At 34.8% G+C, this 23,112-nt stretch overlaps 1 long non-coding RNA gene across 1 annotated transcript in view; it reads left to right on the plus strand.

Annotated features, from left to right (window-relative positions):
- Window positions 1–21,309, plus strand: part of LOC116763409 — a 36,170-nt gene extending 14,861 nt beyond the window's left edge. The window contains exons 2-3 of the long non-coding RNA XR_004352518.1: window positions 20,647–20,780; window positions 21,180–21,309. This is a non-coding gene — a long non-coding RNA (uncharacterized LOC116763409). The remainder of the gene's footprint in view (window positions 1–20,646; window positions 20,781–21,179) is intronic.
- The last annotated feature ends 1,803 nt before the right edge of the window (window positions 21,310–23,112 follow it).

The raw sequence follows: 23,112 nt of genomic DNA on the forward strand, positions 1-23,112 counted from the left end.
TTATAGTATACAAAATACTGTGGTACAGCACATGTATTATCTAGTAGAACAATGAAACAGAGCAGATGGACCAGAAAATATTTTCATGTGTATGAAACTTTAATTTATAACAAAAATTGCATTGCAGATAAAGAAATGATTAAAGGAAATTTGGCTGCCTGCAAAGAAAAATAAATTCCTACTACCTCACACTATAAAAAAGCAATAAAGAGGGCTTCCCTGGTGGTGCAGTGGTTGAGAGTCTGCCTGCCGATGCAGGGGACACGGGTTCGTGCCCAGGTCCAGGAGGATCCCACATGCCGCAGAGTGGCTGGGCCCGTGAGCCATGGCCACTGAGCCTGTGCGTCTGGAGCCTGCACTCTGCAATGGGAGAGGCCACAACAGTGAAAGGCCCACGAACCGGAAAAAAAAAAAAAATTAAAAAAAAGGCTGGGGGAGTGTCAGTGTCCACCCACATACTCCTGGTACAGCAATGAGCCCCCTCCCTTTCCCAAATATAGATCTACCTATAAGCATTCAACTCCTGTGGCTGGGAGCACCTGCAATACCAGAGGGCAGAAATCTAAGTGACACCTGGCACTCTGTTTCAACAAACTCCTACAAAGAGCTTTCCAAACCCGGGCCCTCACCATTTAAAAACCAATAAAGAGTAACTGAGGATGGTTTGAGTATCTAACGTGAAAAACTTTTAGAAGAAAATAGAGACTTTCTTCCTAATGGCAAAATATGAAAGAACTGTTAACAAACAAACAAAACTATTTAAACACAAAACCAAAACTGTAGTGTAAAAGACTAACAAATTTGACCACATTACAATTAAAATAAAACTTTTGTTCAAAAAATTATAACATAAACCAAAAATATGAAGACTGAAAGTAGATATTTGTTATGCATATAAAAGAAATGGATCAGGATTCAGTATGTGTGTGTATGTGTATATATTATTTTTCTAAAAGTCCTTAAAAAAATTCAGAATTTGCAGAAGTGTGACAAAATTATTATACTGCTGATAGAAAAGCAGTACATAAAATGTTAGTATAAAAGGTTTCGAGACTAATCTGACAGTAACAACTAAATTTGAAAATTTGCATCATGTTTGATTAATCATTGGCTAATGATTCCAACATATCCTAAATATTCTACTATATCCTAGCTAAATTCTTTTATCCATGTGTGAAGAGTTGTGTAAAAAATGTTTATTTTAGCTTTGTTTATAATAATGTAAATTGGAAAACTATATTTATGACAGATTGATACATAATTTTAATATATTCACTAATAAACTATATGGATGAAGAAAAATCATTTGATTTACATTAAACATTTGTTTTTGATGACAGTTCCTAGCAAATTAGGAAAGGTAGGGCCTTTCCTTAATTTTGTAAAATTATATTAAAAATTATTTTACTTACAGGTGAAATTTTGGCACATGCCTTTTAAGATCAGGATTGACAAGGATTTCTACTATTAATATTTAGCATAGCATTGGTCTCGGTGAATATATAGGGAAAGAAAATGGAGTAAGAGGTACAGTGATTGGAAGGGAAAGAATAAAACAAAATATTTGTATACAATTTGAATATGTACACAGAAAATCTGATGGGATCAACAGATAAATGTTAGAACTAATAAGAATTACTCTAGATCACCAAAAATTAATCATAAATACAAAATAGCAACGAAACAACAAAAATGATATCACTCATAATATCAAAACTAAACAGTATCTTAGGTTTAACTTGAAAATAACCAAGATATCCATGGAAACTTTTAGACTCTATTAAAGGGCATAAAAGGAAATCTGAATAAATGTAGACTCATTCCGTGTTTTGTAGTGAAACAATTTAAATATAAAAATATAAATCTAATAAAATTCTGATTAAATTACCAGCTAGATATTTTTGAGGAACTCAATATAATTATTCAAACATTCATATGAAATAATAGAGAACTTTCAACATCCAAGTCAACTTTGAAAAGGAGCAAAGAAAGTTTTGGTGTTCATTAGTGTTGCTCACTAATTATTTCTGTTTCTCTGACTCCCAGACTGTTTGGCTCCTTTGTGGCACCGTTGGCCCTTTGACTAGTTCTAGCCAATGAGTCATGGATGGTCAAGATGTGTGCCATTTTTGGACTGAACATCTAACTGCTGGTGTGAGACTTGTAGAGTTCTCTTTTCCTCCAGACGTGGCAGTCAGCAAGGGGGAAAATAGTGACTCCCCATCAGCCTGAGATGGTGTGACTAAACAGAGCAGAGACCCTGCCAACCTTTATTGGATATGTACAGTGGGAGAGAATAAAATCTTTCAGTTTTTTTAAATTAACATTTTTTATTGATGTATTGTTGATTTATAGTGTTTTAGTTTCAGGTGTACAGCAAATTGAATATATGTACATATATATATATATATATATATATATATGCTTTTTCAGGTTCTTTTCCATTATAGGTTATCACAAGATATTGAATATAGTTCCCTGTGCTATATAGTACATCCTTGTTGGTTATCTATTTTATATATAGTAGTGTGTATCTGTTAATCCCAAACTCCTAATTTATCCCTTCCCCTACCCCTTTCCTCTTTGGTAACCATAAGTTTGTTTTCTATGTCTGTGAGTCTTTTTCTGTTTTGTAAATAAGTTCATTTGTATCTTTTTTTTTTTTAGATTCCACATGTAAGTGATATTATATGATATTTGTCTTCCTCTGACTTACTTCACTTAGTATGATAATCTCTTTTGGTAGTGTTTCTTACTACAGCAGAATCTAATCTATCCTGACTGAAACCAGGGTGAGGTTACCCTGCAAGGTGTTAAAACATAAAGACAAAAGAATCTGGTACTTGTGCAAGATGAAAGGAACAATGACATAGAATACAAAGCATAGAGATAGACCCAGGACTATATGGGAACTCAAAGTGGCACCACAAATCAAAGGGGACCGTCTCATAGATGGAATTGGGAGAATGTCTCCCTATAGAGAAAAAGCAAACAAACAAAACAAAACAAACCCTGGATTACTGTCTGACTTTATGTGCAACAGGGGATGTCCCGCGAAGCCCTAGTGGGAAGCAGGTAACACATTCAAAGGGGTAGTTTAAAAGAATTTAATGACCATTTACAAGGTGGGGAAGGTTAAAGGAACTAACAAGGAAAGGTGATGCGTATTAAGGACAAGCCACAACAAAAAGCCATTCCTACCCTGGGTCTAATGAAGCATGGGGAGGGAAGCTATTGCCAGAACTCAGCAAGATATACAACCACGGTACAGGAGATCACAGACAGGGGTGGTAGCCTTTGTAACAAGGTACAGCCACTGCAAAACTAGCTGACAGAGAGGATGGAGTCAAAGAAGGCAGAAAACAGCCCAGCCTCTCTCCTCCTACCCTCACATCTCCTGCTGGTTCTTCATTTCTAAAACCTCACAGAAGTCATATAAGGTAAGGACACCCAGGTGATGAAGTGCAAGCAAGTGTTCTTCTTGGGGCAAAGCAGGTAAGACTGATGAAGAGGGGAACTGGAATGGCAAATATATACACATACAGTCCAAGTGGGCTGAGAATACAAGACTGAGGTAGAATTATAGTGTGCTCTTTTATCTAGCATGCAGTTAAGGACAAGGAAGACAAAGTGATTGCTGCAAAAATTGTATTGAGGAATTGAATGGTTTTATAGAATGGAACAAATATTGCATTAGTAGTAAGTGAAAAACTGGAGAATTGGTTAAAACTGAGAGGAGGATCAAAAGTACTGTAGGTTAAGAGTGGTAGAATTAATCTAAGCACAAAGAAAGCAAAATGATATAAGTAACCTAGTGGGCCAATGGAAACATATGACTCTCATAATCTATTTAACCCTCATTCAGGTGGTTTTCTCAGGTTTATTCAGAGGTTACCTGACCGCCTGATCACCATCCGCTCCTGTGAGAAACTGGGGATTATTCTACAGTGGATCAGTAGTTTCACTCTTACAGAGACTAACTTTTTTTTTTTTCACAAGAACTTCTAATTTCCCTAACATTATACTATTTCCTGATTTTGTTTTCTAAAATCATTACATGACGATGCTAAGGTTTCTCTGTAAAAAGAGAATATGTGTAGACCCATCACTTCTCCTGGGTGGGTAATCTTCCTGGTTTTAGATCAAAGGTCAAGAAGTTTAGATGGGACGTCTAGTCAATGCCTTGTGAACTCAGGAAACTAGCCTTGTCTTCTTAAACTTGACACTTCTCTGGAAAAGAACATTACTGCCCTCTTATTATATCATACCAGCTCTCCCATTTCACTCATTTTAGGATTTGTTTTCCTGACACATCTGAGGGGTATTTCATAACTGCAAATATTTAAAATGTAATGTCCTTTTAGGTTTTCAATTTTTATTCTCTAACAGCGGTTGTTTTTTTGTTTTTGTGAGGATTCTTTGGTTTTTGTTTTTTGTTTTTAGGTCTCATACAAGATAATGGATGGGAGGCTTTAATTAAAAGTTTTTTTTTTTTTTTAAGAGCTCTGGTTATTTTCAGTCACAGCAAAATGAATGCTAAGAATCATGTGCCAAAAGGACAAAAGAGGCCAAAAACACTGAAGATCAATCAGAAAAATCGAATCTTTCCTTCTAAAATGATGTTCTTTCTGGCTTTATCTTAGAAAGAAAGACTTTATGTAAGAAGACAGAGAGAATGTTCAGGCCTGGCCTACTTTCACAAAACTCTTAAATCATATTAGACCCAAATGCCTGCCTTATTGTATAAAATATCTCCTTGAATCTGGGTTATTTCAAATAAGGGCCTTAATGAAAGCTTACAGAAATCTTTTGCCTTGCAAAAAATACTTAATGAAAACATAACAAAATGGCTCCTCCTTTGGCTCCATTCAGCCCTGAGACATGACCACGTACTAGGATGTCTCCCCATGGCTTTGAATAACAGAGGCTTGTATATGCACGTAAACAGAGAATGCAATTAATAAACTGACAAAAAGCATTTATTTGGGGTGAAAACCATAGGTTTGAAAAAAAATTCCAAAATATCTCCAGATCTATGGTCTCAGCTTAGTTTAATGGGAAGAGCATGGGCTTTTAAGTCAAGCCTTATCAATCACTTTCTTAAGAGCTAAATGAAAATGATACCTAATTTGTAGGTTTGCTATAAATATTAGAGAAAGTTTTACAGATTCATTCATTAAACATCTAATATATTCTAGGTGTCTTTTCTGTGGGCTAAAAAGGCCAGGATAAATAAGGAACAGTCTTTACCCTTTAAAGGCTGTAGTCGTCTACATACATAATGTGCCTGGAATAGAAGAGTTGTTTACGAAATTGAATGCATTGTGGATACCATTCGAGTATATTGTAATTCCTTACATGCAGCAAATAAAGATGTATATGATCACAAACTAATGCTTTGGAAAGGAAATGGGTGAGCATTTGCTCCTGTCTGTACCTGGTCTTTCCAGCACAACTTCCCCACAAAACCTGAAATTTCTTCCCCCCCACATAGGCATGCTCACAAGCATATACATGAATTTGGCGCATAATCACTGTTACATAATAGATAATCAAAATTTTGGCAATAACCTTGGGGTGTCTTGCTGGAAGCCTCTAATCTAGCTATGTGACTTTTGGCAGATTAATCAAACTGAACTTTAGAGTCTCTTTTCTTGAAAGTGAAGTTAGTCATACCTCTGTCTATTTCAAATGGTTTAGGAAAAATCGAGATGATATGACTGATGTTTACATGTTATTTTATTTTTTGTGTTTTTTAATTGAAGTATTGTTTATTTGCCATGTTGTGTTAATTTCTGCTGTACAACAAAGTAACTCAGTTTTACATATATATATATATATATATATATATATATATATAAAACTCAGTTATAATGTGTATACACTTTCTTTTTTTATATATTCTTTTCCATTATGGTTTACCATAGGATATTAAATACAGTTCTCTGTGCTATACATATGTTATTTTAAAATTTATTTAATCTGTATTCTTTATCCATAACATTATGGTAATATTTATTCACTTGGTTACAGATGAATATATACTTAAACTGTTAGAGAGTAGAAAATTATATTTTGTGAAATATATTTGGATTCATTTTTTTTGAAAACCAAATATATTGAATTGTCCTATAAAGGAATTATTTATATCTAATCACAAAGCATTTCACAAATCCTGTCTTGGGAATTCTCTAACACTTTATTAATGGTATGTTTTAGTAGAAAGTGCTGGACCCAAGCATTTACAGTCATCTGTTATATACAAAGGTAGCAAAGAAGTCAGATAATGGAGTTGTCTGTGTGGTGTCATTCTCATTGTATGAGCAAGCTGATTTATGGAGAGTCAACTTCAGGAGATCTTACAGTGAGAGTACTTGGAATAGAATTTAATACAATATAGAATGAAGAAATTAGTTTCATTTTTGCTTCCTCCTTTCAAACATTAAATTACTAGGATAAACCTTTAAAAACTAATTCTTCACTCCTTCTATTCAGTCCTGCATATAAAGTGTTCTATACAGGTAAGAACATTTGTCCAGAAACCATGTTTCTGAGAACTAAGTTTAAAACATATCAATGACTTGAATACAGCCGCTAGAAAACAACAATATACTAGGAGATGAAATTCAATACAAATAAGATTACCAGACTTGTTAAAAGATCTAATAGCTTTCCCTGCTACTCAAGGATATGGTGTAAAGAAAAAGGAAGTACCCCTAGGTTCTTCATGAGAAACCTAGGGGTAAGACAGGAATAAAGACGCAGACCTACTGGAGAACGGACTTGAGGATATGGGGAGGGGGAAGGGTGAGTTTTGGCAGGGCGAGAGAGAGTCATGGACATATACACACTAACAAACGTAGTAAGGTAGATAGCTAGGGGGAAGCAGCCTCAAGGCACAGGGATATTAGCTCAGGGCTTTGTGACAGCCTGGAGGGGTGGGATGGGGAGAGTGGGAGGGAGGGAGACGCAAGAGGGAAGACATATGGGAACATATGTATATGTATAGCTGATTCGCTTTGTTATAAAGCAGAAACTAACACACCATTGTAAAGCAATTATACCCCAATAAAGATGTCTAAAAAAAAAAAAAGAAAGAAAAAGGAAGTACCAATTTTAGATAATTATTGAGTACCACCATCAAATTAGTGAGTACCACTTAGAACTTTTGGAAGAGAGAGAGAGAATTTCAGCACGGAAGGTAAAGTTTATTATAGATTGTAAGGTAGGGTTGATACACATGGTTGCAAATTGTAGAGACTGTTGAATAGAACAAACTACAGTTAGCTCACTTCCTTTAACAGGCTCAGTGAAGTAGAAGACCTTTCATTAAAGAAATTTCCATTTAAAAAGTCTCGATTTATATGGATATATCAAGACATATTTTTTGTTTTGTTTGTTTACTTTGAATAGATTGAGCAATTGACCTAATGGTATAGAGACACTTGCTAGGTGTAAACTGTCAGTTACTTCTAGAACTGATCTTCCATTGCATCAAATGTTGAGACATAAAAAAGAATTACTGCTTATTGAATAATTACCATTTTAGGCATTCCGCTAACAATTTGCCTTTGTTGTGCTAGCTTCTTTTTAGAGGATCATCACTTAGACTAAAACTGATAGAGTAAAAATAATTGAAATGAAGGAAAATACAATTATACATGAAGAAATATACATCACTACTTTGGCTATTAACAGGTATTAGCACATTATTAAGACTTTCTATAATGAGAAGGTTTAGAATCCCTGAGTAAACAGACAAAATTATCTAGGATAGAAGATGCTTAGTAGAGGGTCAGGACTAAATAATATTTAGATAATATCAGAAAATGTCTAAAGCTTTATTATTGTATAAAGTTGGAAGTTATTACAAATGGTCTATAAATAATCTTATTACATATTTTCACTTTACAATATGAGGAAATACAAAGCAGAGATATTTAATGCAGGCCTGCCATCTCACAGGGCTAGAAGCCAGAATTCCTGGTTTTTAAAATCCATCTTAATTCTATATTGGACTTTTCTTAGACTTGGAATGAGTGATAGGAGCTAGGTAACAAATTATGAGGTGATAGACTGTCAGAGCTAAATATGGGCCTTACCTAAAGCCAGTTCAGTCTGTATTAGCTAACACCAGTGACCTGCAACATTGCTATGTAATATTAACAAAAATTTGCAAATGCAAAGAAATCTAAGTGTTGAGAATTTTATTCGCTCTATTATTTTCCTTACACAGACTTTCCTTTTACAAAGTAACATTCTTTGCTTCTTTACTTTTCCACATTTTATTCACTTCCAGCTCATTAAACATTGCCTCTAAAGAGAGTTTTGCTGGAAATGGTCTTGCATTGGCAAAAGCTGCTCAAGTTGCAATATAATGCTTACAATTTTGGGAAAACGTAAACCTCAATTTGTACTCCATCCAGTTAAGTGTTAAAAATACCAGTAAAGCAAGCTTCCCTGGTGGCGCAGTGGTTGAGAGTCCGCCTGCCGACGCAGAGGACACGAGTTCGTGTCCCAGTCCGGGAAGATCCCACATGCCGCGGAGCAGCTGGGTCTGTGAGCCATGGCCGCTGAGCCTGCACCTCCGGAGCCTGTGCCCCGCAATGGGAGAGGCCACAACAGTGAGAGGCCTGCATACCTGAAAAAACAAAACAGTAATGCAAATAAAAAAGAAATATTTTCTTAATCAATAGACACTTCTTTTACTTTGTGTGTCTAAGTCAATTCCGTATAGACTCTCATATAATTATGGATATTTCAGAAAGTATTGCTGCTTTTTGTTCTTTAATATAAATATGCTGTATAATCGATCTAGTGTATAAAGGTAGACGATAACTTCTAGCTATTGTTTAACCAACTAAAATAATTGTTTGCTATGCCTTCCCTGCTTTCTAAAGTCCTATGTCTGGGTAAAATAAAATAGCAAAATAGCCCCTGAAAAATCCTTTCATTCTGATACTATTTTTAAAAAATATTTTTAAATGACTATTTCCATGAATGAGCCAGTATTCTACAAATATTATTCATAAGAAAATATAAGGTGTTCATGAGAGAACAGAGCCCTGTGCTTAAAATCAGAAGATCTAGAGTAAAGTTCTGCCTAGGACGCTTAACAATTTGGCAAGTTACTTAAAACATGCAAGCCACTATTTTCTCATCTGCAAAATGGGGATTTTACCAGCTTTATTTCTTGTGAAATAATGATTGTGTTCTGTTAATTGCAATTTTTTCTTAAAATATACTTTACTAAAAATATAAAGTAGTTGGAGATATAGATATAGGTATGTGTATAAATGTTGCTTACAGATACAACATACACATTTTTTCAAAGATAAAATATATGTAAGGGCTTCCCTGGTGGCTCAGTGGTTGAGAGTCCGCCTGCCGATGCAGGGGACACGGGTTCGTGCCCCAGTCTGGGAAGATCCCATGGCCTCGGAGCGGCTAGGCCCGTGAGCCATGGCCGTTGATCCTGCGCGTCCGGAGCCTGTGCTCCGCAACGGGAGAGGCCACAACAGTGAGAGGCCCACTTACAACAACAACAACAACAACAACAACAAAAAAATATATATATATATTTATATGTAAACTCTTAAGAAAACAAAAAAGTGGAACTAACACTGCATATCTTTTTTCTTTACATCTTTATTGGAGTATAATTGCTTTACAATGGTGTGTTAGTTTCTGCTTTCTAACAAAGTGAATCAGTTATACATATACATATGTTCCCATATCTCTTCCCTCTTGCATCTCCCTCCCTCCCACCCTCCCTATCCCACCCCTCTAGGTGGTCACAAAGCACCAACCGAGCTGATCTCCCTGTGCTATGCGACTGCTTCCCACTAGCTATCTATTTTACATTTGGTAGTGTATATATGTCCATGCCACTCTCTCACTTTGTCACAGCTTACCCTTCCCCCTCCCCATATCCTCAAGTCCATTCTCTAGTAGCTCTGTGTCTTTAAGGGAGAATAAAGCACTGGAGAGAGTGAAAAAAGAAAGCTGTGCAAGATAAAAGTAAGCCAGTTTTACAGTTCCGCTTACTTGGAGCACTTTAGCTAGCTAAAGAGAGGGGCACATACAATTTTGTTAAAATGGAATTAAATTAGTCCTGTTCTTTGTCAAAAAATAATTATATTGTTTTTAAATTTAACAAAAAAATATAGCATTGTAAAAATAAAGGAATAACTTAATTTCAATAACTATTTTAGTCACGTAAAATATTTCAATAAATATTTTAGCCATAGTTTATGAAAGATCTCACTAAGTTTAAGAAACAAAATTGAAGAGGTTGAGTAATTATGTTTTTTAATACTCTATTTCAAATTTAAATTTTATTGATTAACTCTCCACTTAAAGGAAATCAACACTCTTCCACTTTCCTCTTCCATTGTTTTATTGGTGGCCTGGATTTCCTCTTCAGATTTTCTCTTCATTCCCTCTTCCCTCCCTCTCTCCCCCTCTCTCTCCTCTCTTTTTCTTTCCCTCATTACTATAGCCCCTATGTCCTTGACATAGTCTTTTAAATATTTTAGGAAGGCTGTTTCTTTTATACACAAATGTACTCTTTCAGAGGGCTTATTTTTTCCCCCTGGATTTTTAAAGAATGTTTTCTGTACTCTTGAAGTAGCTTAGGCTGGATATATCAGTGTACCAACTTATCACTTCAACGAGTATAGGATGATCTTTTGGTCCAGAGATTCACTCTCCTGTTATTTCAGAGAAATATCTTTATATTTTAAATAGATGTTATTTTCTATTCTCTTGAATTTACTTTTTCTGAACAATAAGTTATATTGGATCATATTTTTCAGTTCTAATATATCTGTCATTGTTCTGTAACTTCTTTATTTTTCTCTCTGTATCATCCTAAGCCTTCTTCCCTCTATGTCAATAATACTGATTTCTGTCTTATTTAATTTTGTTCCCAGGATGTTTCTAATTCATTAACAGCTTTCAAATGGGATTATTTGTGTTTTAACTCTGTTATCCCCATTTTCACCCCACCTATTATTTTGTCATCTCATTTTTGAACTATGCCCTCTATATATCCGTCATCTCTTCCTCTTCTTCTTTCTATTCTTTTTTTTAATTGAAGTATAGTTGATATACAATGTTGTGTTAGTTTCTGGTGTACAGAAAAGTGATTCAGTTATATATATATATGTACATGTACATACATATATTCTTTTCCATTATGGTTTATTACAGGATATTGAATATAGTTCCTTGTGCTATACAGTAGGACCTTATTGTTTATCCTTTATATATATAATAGTTTGCACCCCTCTCCCATCCCCCTCCCCCCTGGCAACCAAAATTCTCTTCTCTATGTCTGTGAGTCTGTTTCTGTTTCATAAATAAGTTCATTTGTGTCATATTTTAGATTCCACATATAAGTGACATCATATGGTATTTGTCTTTCTCTTTCTGACTTACTTCACTTATTATGATAATCTCTAGGTCCATCCATGTTGCTGCAAATGTCATTATTTCATTCTTTTTTATAGCTGAGTAGTATTCTGTTTTATATACATATATTGATCACATCTTCTTTATTCTTCTGTTAATGGACATTTAAGTTGTTTCCACGTCTTTGCTATTGTAAATAGTGCTGCAATGAATATTGGGGTGTATGTATCTTTTTGAATTATAGCTTTGTCCAGATTTATGCCCAGGAGTGGTATTGCTGGATCATGTGGCAACTCTATTTTTAGTTTTTTGAGGAATTTTCATACTGTTTTCCATAGTGGCTGCACCAATTTACACTCCAAGCAACAGTGTAGGAAGGTTCCCTTTTCTTCACACACTCTCCAGCATTTGTTATTTGTAGACTTCTTAATGATGGATATTCTGACTGGTGTAGTTTTGATTTGCATTTCTCGAATAATTAGTGATGTTGAGCATCTTTTCATGTGCCTATTGGCCATCTGTATGTCTTCTTTGGAGAAATGTCTACTTAGGTCTTCTGCCCATTTTTCGACTGGGATGTTTTGTTGTTGTTACTGAGTTGTATGAGTTGTTTGTATATTTTGGGAAGCTAAGCCCACGTGGGTCACATTGTTTGCAAATATTTTCTCCCAGTCCATAGGTTGCCTTTTCATTTTGTTTATGATTTCCTTTGCTGTGCAAAAGCTTGTAAGTTTGATTAGGTCCCATTTGCTTATTTTTGCTTTTATTTCTCTTGCCTTGGGAGACTGTCCTAAGAAAACATTGGTATTACTTATGTCAGAGAATGTTCTGCCTATGTTCTCTTGTAGGAGTTTTATGGTGTCATGTCTTATATTTAAGTGTTTAAGCCATTTTGAGTTTATTTTTGTGTATGGTGTGAGGGTGTGTTCTAACTTCATTGATTTACATATGGCTATCCAGCTTTCCCTACACCACTCCACACAAAAACTACTAGAACTGATAAATGAATTCAGCAAGGTAGCAAGATTAACATACAGAAATCTGTTGCATTTCTTTACACTAACAATGAAATATCAGAAAGAGAAAGTAAAAAAAACACTCCCTTTTAAAATTGCATCAAGGGCCTCCCTGGTGACACAGTAGTTAAGAATCCTCCTGCTAATGCAGGGGACACGGGTTCAAGCCCTGGTCTGGGGAGATCCCACATGCCGCAGAGCAACTAAGCCCATGCACCACAACTACTGAGCCCACGTGCCACCACTACTGAAGCCCGCGCACCTAGAGCCCATGCTCCACAACAAGAGAAGCCACTGCGATGAGAAGCGTGTGCACCACAACGAAGAGTAGCCCCTGCTCGCCGCAACTAGAGAAAACCCACATGCAGCAACAAAGACACAACACAGCCAAAAATAAAATAAATAAAAATTAAAAATTATAAAATAAAATTGCATCCCCCCCCAACAAATAAAACGCTTAAGAATAAACCTGACCAAGGAGGCAAAAGACTTACATGCTGAGAACTATAAAACATTAATAAAGGAAATTGAAGATGATTTAAAGAAATGGAAAAAATATCCCATGCTCTTGGATTGGTAGAATTAATATTGTTAAAATGGCAATACTACCCAAAGCAATCTACAGATTTAATGCTATCCCTATCAAATTACCCATGACATTTTTCACAGAACTAGAGCAAATAATCCTAAAATTTACATGGAACCATAAAAGACCCAGAATTCCAAAGCAATCCTGAGGAAAAAGAACAAAGATGGAGGCATAACCCTCCCAGACTTCAGACAATACTACAAAGTTACAGTAATCAAAATAGCATGGTACTGGCACAGAAAGTGACATATGGATCAATGCAACAGAATAGAGAGCCTAGCAATAAACCCACACACCTACAGTCAATTAATCTTGGACAAAGGGACAAGAATATACAATGGAGAAAAGATAGTCTTCTTTCTACTCTTAATCATAGCTATGTATCATGTTGTAAGATAAATATCTTCTCTAGAGAAGGATTAATTTTTATTCTTTTAATACAACCAAAACATAAATTTTGGGACACCAAGAGACCTGGAGCCTGGTCAAAGCAATTTTTACTGCCCATTTACTCTCTACTCCAAACACAATGACAAAACACCCACATATGGCCTCTATGTGTGTGTTGTCTTCTTCAGTTCAGAGGCCCAAGCAGATCTGTAGTTGCTGACTCCCCACCCACCACTCTCCCTCACCCTGTGGAGAGAGTGAAAACAGAGGTTTTTGTCACCATCCATATGCATCTGTTTCCAGTGACAAAGGTATTCTGAACAAGTGAAAGGGCAAGCACGATTGATAGTGACAACTCATAATTAATGCAAGCATCCTTTGAGACCACCTCAGTAGGTATGTTCCTCTCCTCCTTTAGTAGAAACAATAAAGAACAATCTGGAGTAGGAAAACTTAACAAGAACGTCACAAGTATCACACTGTGAAGCATGTGAATTTAACCTTCCAAGAAAAAAATAGGCAATGTGATGCTTTGAGAACTTTAGTTAGCAAGTGTTTAATTCTATCTTTCTTCTGAAGTGAGAAAGTGGTAAACAGCAACAATAAATTTTATATGCTTGGCATGTTGGAGTTTTAGAGGAATATGACCTATAACAGTGAATTTTTCCCAGAAAAAAATTGTCTTGCTGTTTCATTTCATCATGTTCAGTGGTGTGATCAATTCTGTCCAAAACTCCTATTGGCTCCAAATAGTGAGAGTATTTTCCTTGACTCCTTCTTTATCAGTTAGAATACTCTTTTTTCCACTCCATCCCAGTTACTGTTTGAGAGATGGAACAGTAGTAGTTCTATTCAATTTTCTATGCCTTTGGAGGAAAGAAATAGAGCTGTTTCACAGATAGATTTGCTGCCCTGATTGACTACGTTTTGCTCTCTCTTGAGATTTGATTTAAATGTTTTGTGGTTTTGTTTTTGCTTTTGTTTTGCCAACATTCACTCAACCAAGCCCAGGTATGTCTTACTCCAATGAAAAGACTCTCTCAGCTTTGGATTTTGCTCCTCCTTAACCTTGGATCCCCAGTAAATGGGGAGCACTTGTTGTTTTTCCTATTTTCAGTGAAACCCTCAGATCTTCCTAGTGATGAGACAAAGCTGCCACTCTCAACGGTTTAGTATGACTTTTCTGGGGCTACCTAAGCTCATTCATCCACTTCTCTGTGCTGGGTACTTGGTGATAATTCTCAGGGTTTTGGCAATTCATCTCTCTTTTCCTGGCAAAATTTTGTGATACCTGGTATGGTTGGGGATGCTGCTAAGCTGAACCTTCCCAGAATCTGCCTTTCCATTCCTACACACCACTCAGCATTTTCTGGCAAGAGACTATTCTTTGGTTAGTTGCTATTGGCTAATACTTTCTTAAATTTTACTTTTTCCCCTAGTTTTTCTAGGTATTAAAGAAAGGAGATTCTAAGATCTGTCTTGTTTTCTCATTTTTATACTGAAGATTCTTCATTTTCCTGCAAAGTTCTTTAAAATAAAACAGATTGATTTGAATGGGCTTGTTTATACTTATTTAAAATCGTTCAGTAACCTGAGCTAGATGGTCCCTCACAAGTTCAAAGAAATATATTAGACATGTTTGCTGTTTCTGCCTGTCAAGAATGTGTAAACAGAATGTGAGCTGATAGTATTAGGGTATATTCAGGACACTAAAATGTTTACACCTAATCACTGAGAGAGTAGTGTCATAGTTAAAAGGCCACGTGCCATTTGTAAATCATAATATTAAGGCCACATGTTATTGACTAAATTCATTATTGGTTTTTCTATTTTATTGATGCTAGTCAAAGTACCAGAATTTTGATTCATCAATTTTATCTACTATTTTTCTATTTTTTCTATATGCTGCCTCATTAATTTCCGTGTATATTTTTATTATTTATTTTCTTGTACTTTCTTTTATATTACTTTGTTGTTCTTTTTCTAGCTTTTGGAATTGGAAGTTTAAATCAATTGTATTTTTTAAAATTTTGTTGATGGAATATTAATGCATATATATGCACTTTTTTCTGATCACTGCTTTAAATGATATAGGTGTTTAAGACTAGTGATTTTCCTCTGATCATTATTTTTATTCTCATCGATGCTGATAGCGTTTTCATTATCATTGTTTTTCAGAACTGTATTTTCTCATTGTATTTTGCTGTTCAGCCAAGAATTGTTTCGTTAAAGCCTTTGTGTGTGTGTGTGTGTGTGTGTGTGTGTGTGTGTGTTATCAGACAATGTATTAGCTTCATTTTATAGAACTTACCATTGTCTACTTTGTAGGTCAATACATAATCAATCAATATGATCCATGTTCCATATTTAATTGAGGAAAAGATATTTTCTGTCTTATCAGGGTGTAGTGTTTAATACGTACATCCTGAGATCTGCTGTATTGGTTATGGCATCTCAATATTCTGTCTTTATGTATTTTAGTCTACTTAACCTGTCTTGTACTGAAAATACTGTGTTAAAGTATTTTATTATTATTCTCTTTATTCTGGCTTTCATCTCCTACATCTTTACACCTTATTTTCTAGTTTCAACTTATTTTAGTGGTGCATAGATATTCATAATTTTTTGTCTTCATTATGATTTATGGATGTTTAACTTTATAAAATGTCCTTTTTTTTGTCTTCTTTATTACATTTCGAACTGATTTCTATTTAGCCTAACAATAAGATATCAACCCCTACTCTCTTATTTTTTCCATACATCTATCACGCTTACAATTTATATATTTGTGACTATTTGAAACGAAACTAAGTTTTAGCATAGCATAGCTCATAAGCTTTGCTTTATGGGCCAATCTGAATATCTTTTTAAAAATATGCTCACTGAACCTGTTCATGTTTATTGATATGACAGATATGTTTGATCACAACTCTGCATTTTGTTTTATAACTATTGTGTATATGATGTTAGATTTGTTGTGTTTCTTTCTCCATTTGATGTCTTTTTAAAATTTCTTTTGTAATTAAAAAAGCTTTGTATCTTTGTTCCAATGATTGCCTTTTTTTATACTTTTTATTATGTTTGCTCTTCTTACCATTTACCATCTGTCTTGTCAATTTTAAATAGTATAACTTGTCACCTACCATTTACCTATACAAAAATCAGCAATCTTATTCTACTTGTCCCTTTCTCTCCCTTTGTCATCCATCTCTTTCAGTTTCATCCTTTATACTCTATCAGAATACATGACAATTACATGCTGCCCTTCTACCCACCTATATTCTCACTCTTAGTTTAGTCTCAGTTCTACAATTAAATATATTAAATATTCACCATCACTCCTTTGGCTGAAGTCTCTCTAGTTATCTCTTTGATGTGATGAAATTCATCCTCTCATATATTTCTTGAGAATGAACTTTTCTATGGTATTCTTGAGTTCCTTATGCTTAAACTTATAGGCTTGCTTCTTGAAAGACACTTTAGCTGTATAAAAAATCCTTGGCTTGCACTTTATTTTATTGAATTTCTCAAGGGTAAAGCTAACACCCAGCTACTGTGAAGTATCTGTGATCATTGGCTGCTGAATTATCACGATTTAACTATGTCTAGAAGATCTGTGTTTCAGTTTATAAAACATGGAGGGCAACTTTGCCCATTTGGGGAACTTAGTGTTTTGAAAAAAGGAAGAGTGCAGGCCAAAGTATGGTATTGGTAGATATTTTTCCACATGTCAGGGTACATCTAGACATGAAAATATAAGTTAATTAAAGCAAAAATTAATGCAGGGAAGAAATGCATTCTAAAAACCCATATCCAGAAGTGTGATAAACTTAAATCAAAATGATTTAATAACTACAATCTAATAGATTTTGTACATGATGCTTTTGCTACTTTGATTTCCTCTTGGAGATTACTCAACTATATTCTTTAACAGTCATTCTCAAAGTATGGTTCAGAAATCCCTGTGGGTCCCCAAGACTGTTGAAGTGCATCCAGGTCAAAATTATTTTTTAAATATACTAAGATATTATTTAACATTTTACCGTGTTGAGATTTACATTGATAATGCAAAAGCAATGTTGCAGAAAACTGCTGGTGACTTAGCATAAATCAGGGCAGCAGCACCAAATTGCACTAATAGTGACTGTATTTATTTATTTTTTACCACCATGCACTTATATGAAAAGCTTGCCTGTTTCACTTAACAATATACTTGATAAAGAAATTTAAATTCTTGTTATTAAACCTAGACCCTTAAGTACATGTGTTTCTAATAGTATATGTTCTAGAATATTCTGTGTGATAAAATGGGAACTACACATAAAGCATGTCTGCTGCATACCAAAATATGAAGGTTGACTTGAGAAAACATGTTAGTGCAATGTTTTTGAGTTGCAAGCTGAGCCAGCCTTTTTTTTTTTTACAAGAAATATCATTTCTACTTGAAAGACAACTGACAGATAAACTCTGTTTATTCAAACTTTGGTAGAGTTAGCCCTTGGTATCCATGGGAGATTGTTTCCAGGAGCCTCCTCAACCTCCACAAATACCAAAATCTGCTTACACTAAAGTCCCTTATATAAAATGATGTGACATTTGCATATAGCCATGCACATCCTCCCATATACTTTAAATCATCTCTAGATTACTTATTTTTTTAAATTTATTTTTATTTATTTTAATTATTTATCCTTGGCTGCATTGAGTCTTCGTTGCTGTGCACAGGCTTTCTCTAGTTGTGGCGAGCGGGGGCTGCTCTTCGTTGCAGTGCGCAGGTTTCTCGTGGCAGTGGCTTCTCTTGTTGCAGAGCATGGGCTCTAGGTGCACAGGCTTCAGTAGTTGTGGCACGCGGGCTCAGTGGTTGTGGCTCGTGGGCTCTAGAGCGCAGGCTCAATAGTTGTGGCGCACAGGCTTTGTTGCTCCGCGGCATGTGGGATCTTCCTGGACCAGGGCTCGAACCCGTGTCCCCTGCATTGGCAGGTGGATTCTTAACCACTGTGCCACCAGGGAAGCCCTAGATTACTTATAATACCTAATACAATGTAAATGTTATGTAAATAGTTGCCTGCATGTGGCAAATTTAAGTTTTGCTTTTTTGAGCTTTCTGGAAAACATTTTTTTGATATTTTGATCTTCGGTTGGTTGGATCCATAAATGCAGAAGCCATGTGTGCTGAAAGCTGACTGTATTCAGCTGCCATTTTCTCAAAAATTAACAAAGTGAGTTTTTCACTTTGAAAAAAACAATTGGCAATAGTTGTTGTCAATAATAAAAATCAACTTTTAAGTAAAAATACAATGTTCCAAAACTTATACCTGCCTCCCTGATCTTGTTAGCTTTTCAATAGTCAGACTTTTTTTATGATATCGATGGTGATATTAACAAATGTGCTTTTAATATTGTATGAATTGTGTCAATGTTTTGAAGACCTGCATATCTCAGTAAACCAGTATTTTCCAAAACGAACAATATAGGATGTTACCAATTCAGGCATAGTTAACTGGTCCATTCAAGGTGCAAGACAGACAATTGTATTTTAAAGTAACAGTCCAAAGGTTCATTGATATGGTTTCAGATTTCACATTTACACTAATCTTAAAGAAACTACCACTTTTCAAGTGTTAATGTAGTATCAAAGATTGTCCACAGTTGTCTGAAAGGATATTAAAATACTCCTTCCTTTTCCAACTATATATATATATGTGTGTGTGTGTGAGACTGTCATATATTTCAAATAAAACAGCATATTGAAGTGGATTTAATGTAGAAACAGGTATGAGAATCCAGCTGTCCTCTATTAAGCCAAGCACTAATGAAATTTGAAAACTATAAAATGTCACTCCTCACTATTTTTTGTTGCTTTGGAAAATCCAGTTATTTTTCATTAAAATACTTATTTATAGGTATATTATTGTCATTTTAACTGAATCAATAAATACATTTTTAAATATCCAATTTTACTTTTTAATTAGAAATTTTAATGTTCTTTGAGTACCACCATTTTTTTTTTAAGAGTATAAAGAAATCCTTAGACGGAAACGTTTGAGAACAAGTGATCTACATCCATGTTAAAGACCTTTAATAGATTCCTGTTGTTCTAAAGGTAAAACCCAAATTCTTAAAATAGTACCACTTAACAATACCTTATAATCACACGAATATTTATTTAGTTCCTCAGTCCCATGATGTTGCCTTTTGTGAACACACTGTTCCTTCTCTTTATAATGTTCTTCCCCGTCCATGTCACCTAGTTAATCCTTTCTTATTCTTCTGGTTTCAGCTCATGAAGCCCTTTCCTAGGCTTTCTTGTAACCATGCTCTTGTACTTCCAACCTTTCCTCTCTTTCTAATTGTACACTTATTGATGAAAATATTTAATTGATGGATTTCTTCCCATTAGACTGAAAAACCATAAAACCAATAAGCATGTGTATGTTGGCTTATCATTGTATCCATTCTTCCTAACAGAGTGCTTATCACAGAGTAGGGTGGAAAATAAAATATTTGTTGGTGAATGATAAGTGGATAAATATATGCGTTGATAGAGAAAAGGATGAAACAATACAGAATTTGACCTAGTATATATAGCTTCTTCAGTAATGTAAAGATCCAAGATAAACACTAGAAAGAAATACATTGAATTCATTTCAATGACTCATATTTTCCCTGGTGTAATGTTATTACCATATACTCTTGTTGCCTACTTCTTTTACAAGAAAAATAGAATGGCAGTAGATATAATATACAACGACATTTAGTTGTGTTAGCAAGTGTTCTCTTGCAAGCCTGGTAAGTAGTGAGCAATTGTCGGCAAACAACTTCTTGCATTTCACTTGACTTAATACTTCCTATATATTATATTAGAATTCTATTATTTTTATGTATGACTGTCTTCCTATAGTCCCCTGCAGTTTCATCTATTACCACTTTTAGCCTAAAAGTCTGCAGTTGAGTAATACTTACCTACTTGCATTTCTTCCATACCCCTCTTGTTACTTGCTTATCATTATACTTAACATACTTTATTGTAAGCATATAATTTGTCAGTCTCCCCATGAGACCTTCCTTTCCTTAAGGGCTGGGGCTGTATTTTATTCATCTGTGTATCCACAGGATGCGATAAGGTGTTTAACACTTGATAAACACTCAATAAATGAAAATATGAGTAAATTATGGAACTTACCACTTAATTAATGGCATGACATATTTCTTAACTTTTTAATTAAATTGTTCCAGTTAAAACCAGTTAATGGGAGAAATCAAGATTGCACTGAAGAAAGAAATGAAGACAGATGGGGAACAACTCATAGTTGAAATCCTCCAATGCAGAAATATCACCTACAAATTTAAATCTCCTGATCACTTACCAGGTATCTAATTTTATGATAATGAGCAATATAATGTATCTAGGAACTCTTTAGGAGTATGTCCTAAATAGCCTAGAAAATGCTAATTAAAATTTGAGCTGTGTACCAAATATATCTGAAAAATATGAAATAAGAATGAATTTCTCTTATATAGAGCAAGTTGATATTTTACTAGTTAAAAATTAGATTTTTTCAACACAAGTGTAGAGTGATGTATTTATTATACAACAAGAAAACATTTAAGTTGCTAAGAAAATTGGTGTATGTTTTAATGTTGTCTGAAACAAATTGTTCACAGAGAGCTTTGTGTAAAATGTAGGAGAACTCTCTGTATATGATTGTAACTCTTTGAATAGAAAATTGTGTTATTAATGGACACTTAAACTGAATTCTTATTTTCAGATTTATATGTGAAGATATATGTGATGAACATTTCTACCCAAGAAAAAGTTGATCAAGAAAAAAACAAGAGTATGTAGACATGATCGAGAGCCTTAGTTCAATGAAACTTTTAGATTCAGCCTAACTCCTGCTGGACATTCTCTTCAGGTAACTCATACAGTTCCGATTTTTAGATTTTCATTTATACTGTATTTATTTCCCATTTAATTATTCAATATTTAAATGCCAATCATACACTATGTGATATTTTACAAGTTAACTTTTAGAGGTAACTTCCCAGGGGCCCTTTAAAATCCCCCAACCCACTCATCCCATCCATTTAGCTACCAAGTTGCCTCCCTTCTACCTACTCAGTTTCTTTTACATAGATTTTTTTTCATGCTCACTGCCACACTAATCCTCTTTGGGTCCTCATCTCTGTTATGCAAATCATCTCAGCAGTATACCTGGCCTACTTGCCATCAATATCTTACCCTTTAATTCATTTTATCACACTGCTGGCAGAGGTATCTTTTAAAAACACTGGCTAGGTTACATTGAAACCCTCCAATGATTCATTATCCTGACTCATTCAGAGTCCTCTAAGGTGAGTTCTAATTGTATTGACTTAATATCATCTCCTTGCATACATTTCCACTCACTCTTGACCCCAGTCACACCAGAATCTTGAAATCAGGTTAAACCTCTAATTCTTTGCTCATATTTTTCCTCTCCTTCAATACTCGCTTCTCCATTTCTCTCCATCTATCACAATTTTCAATATCTTTCTATATAAATTCAGCTCTTTAATAATGACCCTGGGTGTAATTTATCATGCCTTATTCACATAATGTTTTGCTTATCTCATTAGCCCATTAATCCCAGTCTTGTACAACAATTTGTATACTTACCTTTCACTGTTTCTATACTATCAGCTTCTGTAGTGCAAGGCTTGATTTTCATTGCTCTTTTTTTTGTAGCCTAGCACAATGCTTGTACATAGTATAACTTTAGTAGATACAGAGACATGGAATGAAAGAGGAAAAAGGAGGAGGGAGGGAAGAGCTGAAAAACGGTGGGAAGAGAAGACCATGGTACTCGCACTTAGAGGCCTGTACTAGAGACCTATATAAGAGATATTGCGAAGCAAAAACTGCACTGAGAGGATTAACTGACATTAAAGTTGAAGGGAATAAAACAATTAAAGGATACTCTGAAATCTGTGTGCACAAAGGTGTCAGTCACAGAGATTGAGTAGTTACAGAAGGGGTGGATAGGGAGAAAGAACATGAGTTTGTCTGAAATGTAATAAAATTGATAGGAAGGCAGGGTCCAAGTAAAACATATAATGTGCGATTTGAAATCCCCAAACCAGAGGCTAATAGAGACAGAAAAGTAGATTTTGAAGTCAGAAACGTAACAGTAAGTTTTAGCCAGGAATAAAGATGAATTATCTGAAGGAGATTCCGAAAAGAAAGAGAGAGCATGAGAGAAGAATTGTCAAGGATTAATGGTTATCTCCATCTCAATTTCTCTACCTTTCTTTCAACTGACCCCTAAAAGAAAAAAATTTCTTGAGTATGAGATCCCATGGAATTTCAACTAATGTAAGCTCTACATATGACAAGAAGCCATTTTGGAAGTGTTTCCTATAATAAAATTCCCAGTAAATTCAATGGCATTTAAAGTCAATGTTATGTTCTATCCGCCTTGTAAACTCGTATTTATGTACTCACCACTCAAATAATTCTGTGTTTGAGTTAATATTTCATTAAGTAATAAAACATTAACCTAGCAAATTTCTTTTTTGAAACTTTCAATCAGTTTAAGCAAAAACCTAGTTAGAATTAGCTAGATTTATTTACCTAGCTAATATTATCTAGAATTCTCCTGTCCTTCAGGATATGTCTTTGCCTTTGGGAAATGTCGAGGTAAAGTAACTAATATTATGCAA

The sequence above is a fragment of the Phocoena sinus genome, chromosome 1 (genome assembly GCF_008692025.1).
Source record: "Phocoena sinus isolate mPhoSin1 chromosome 1, mPhoSin1.pri, whole genome shotgun sequence".
In the NCBI taxonomy this organism is placed as follows: domain Eukaryota; kingdom Metazoa; phylum Chordata; class Mammalia; order Artiodactyla; family Phocoenidae; genus Phocoena; species Phocoena sinus.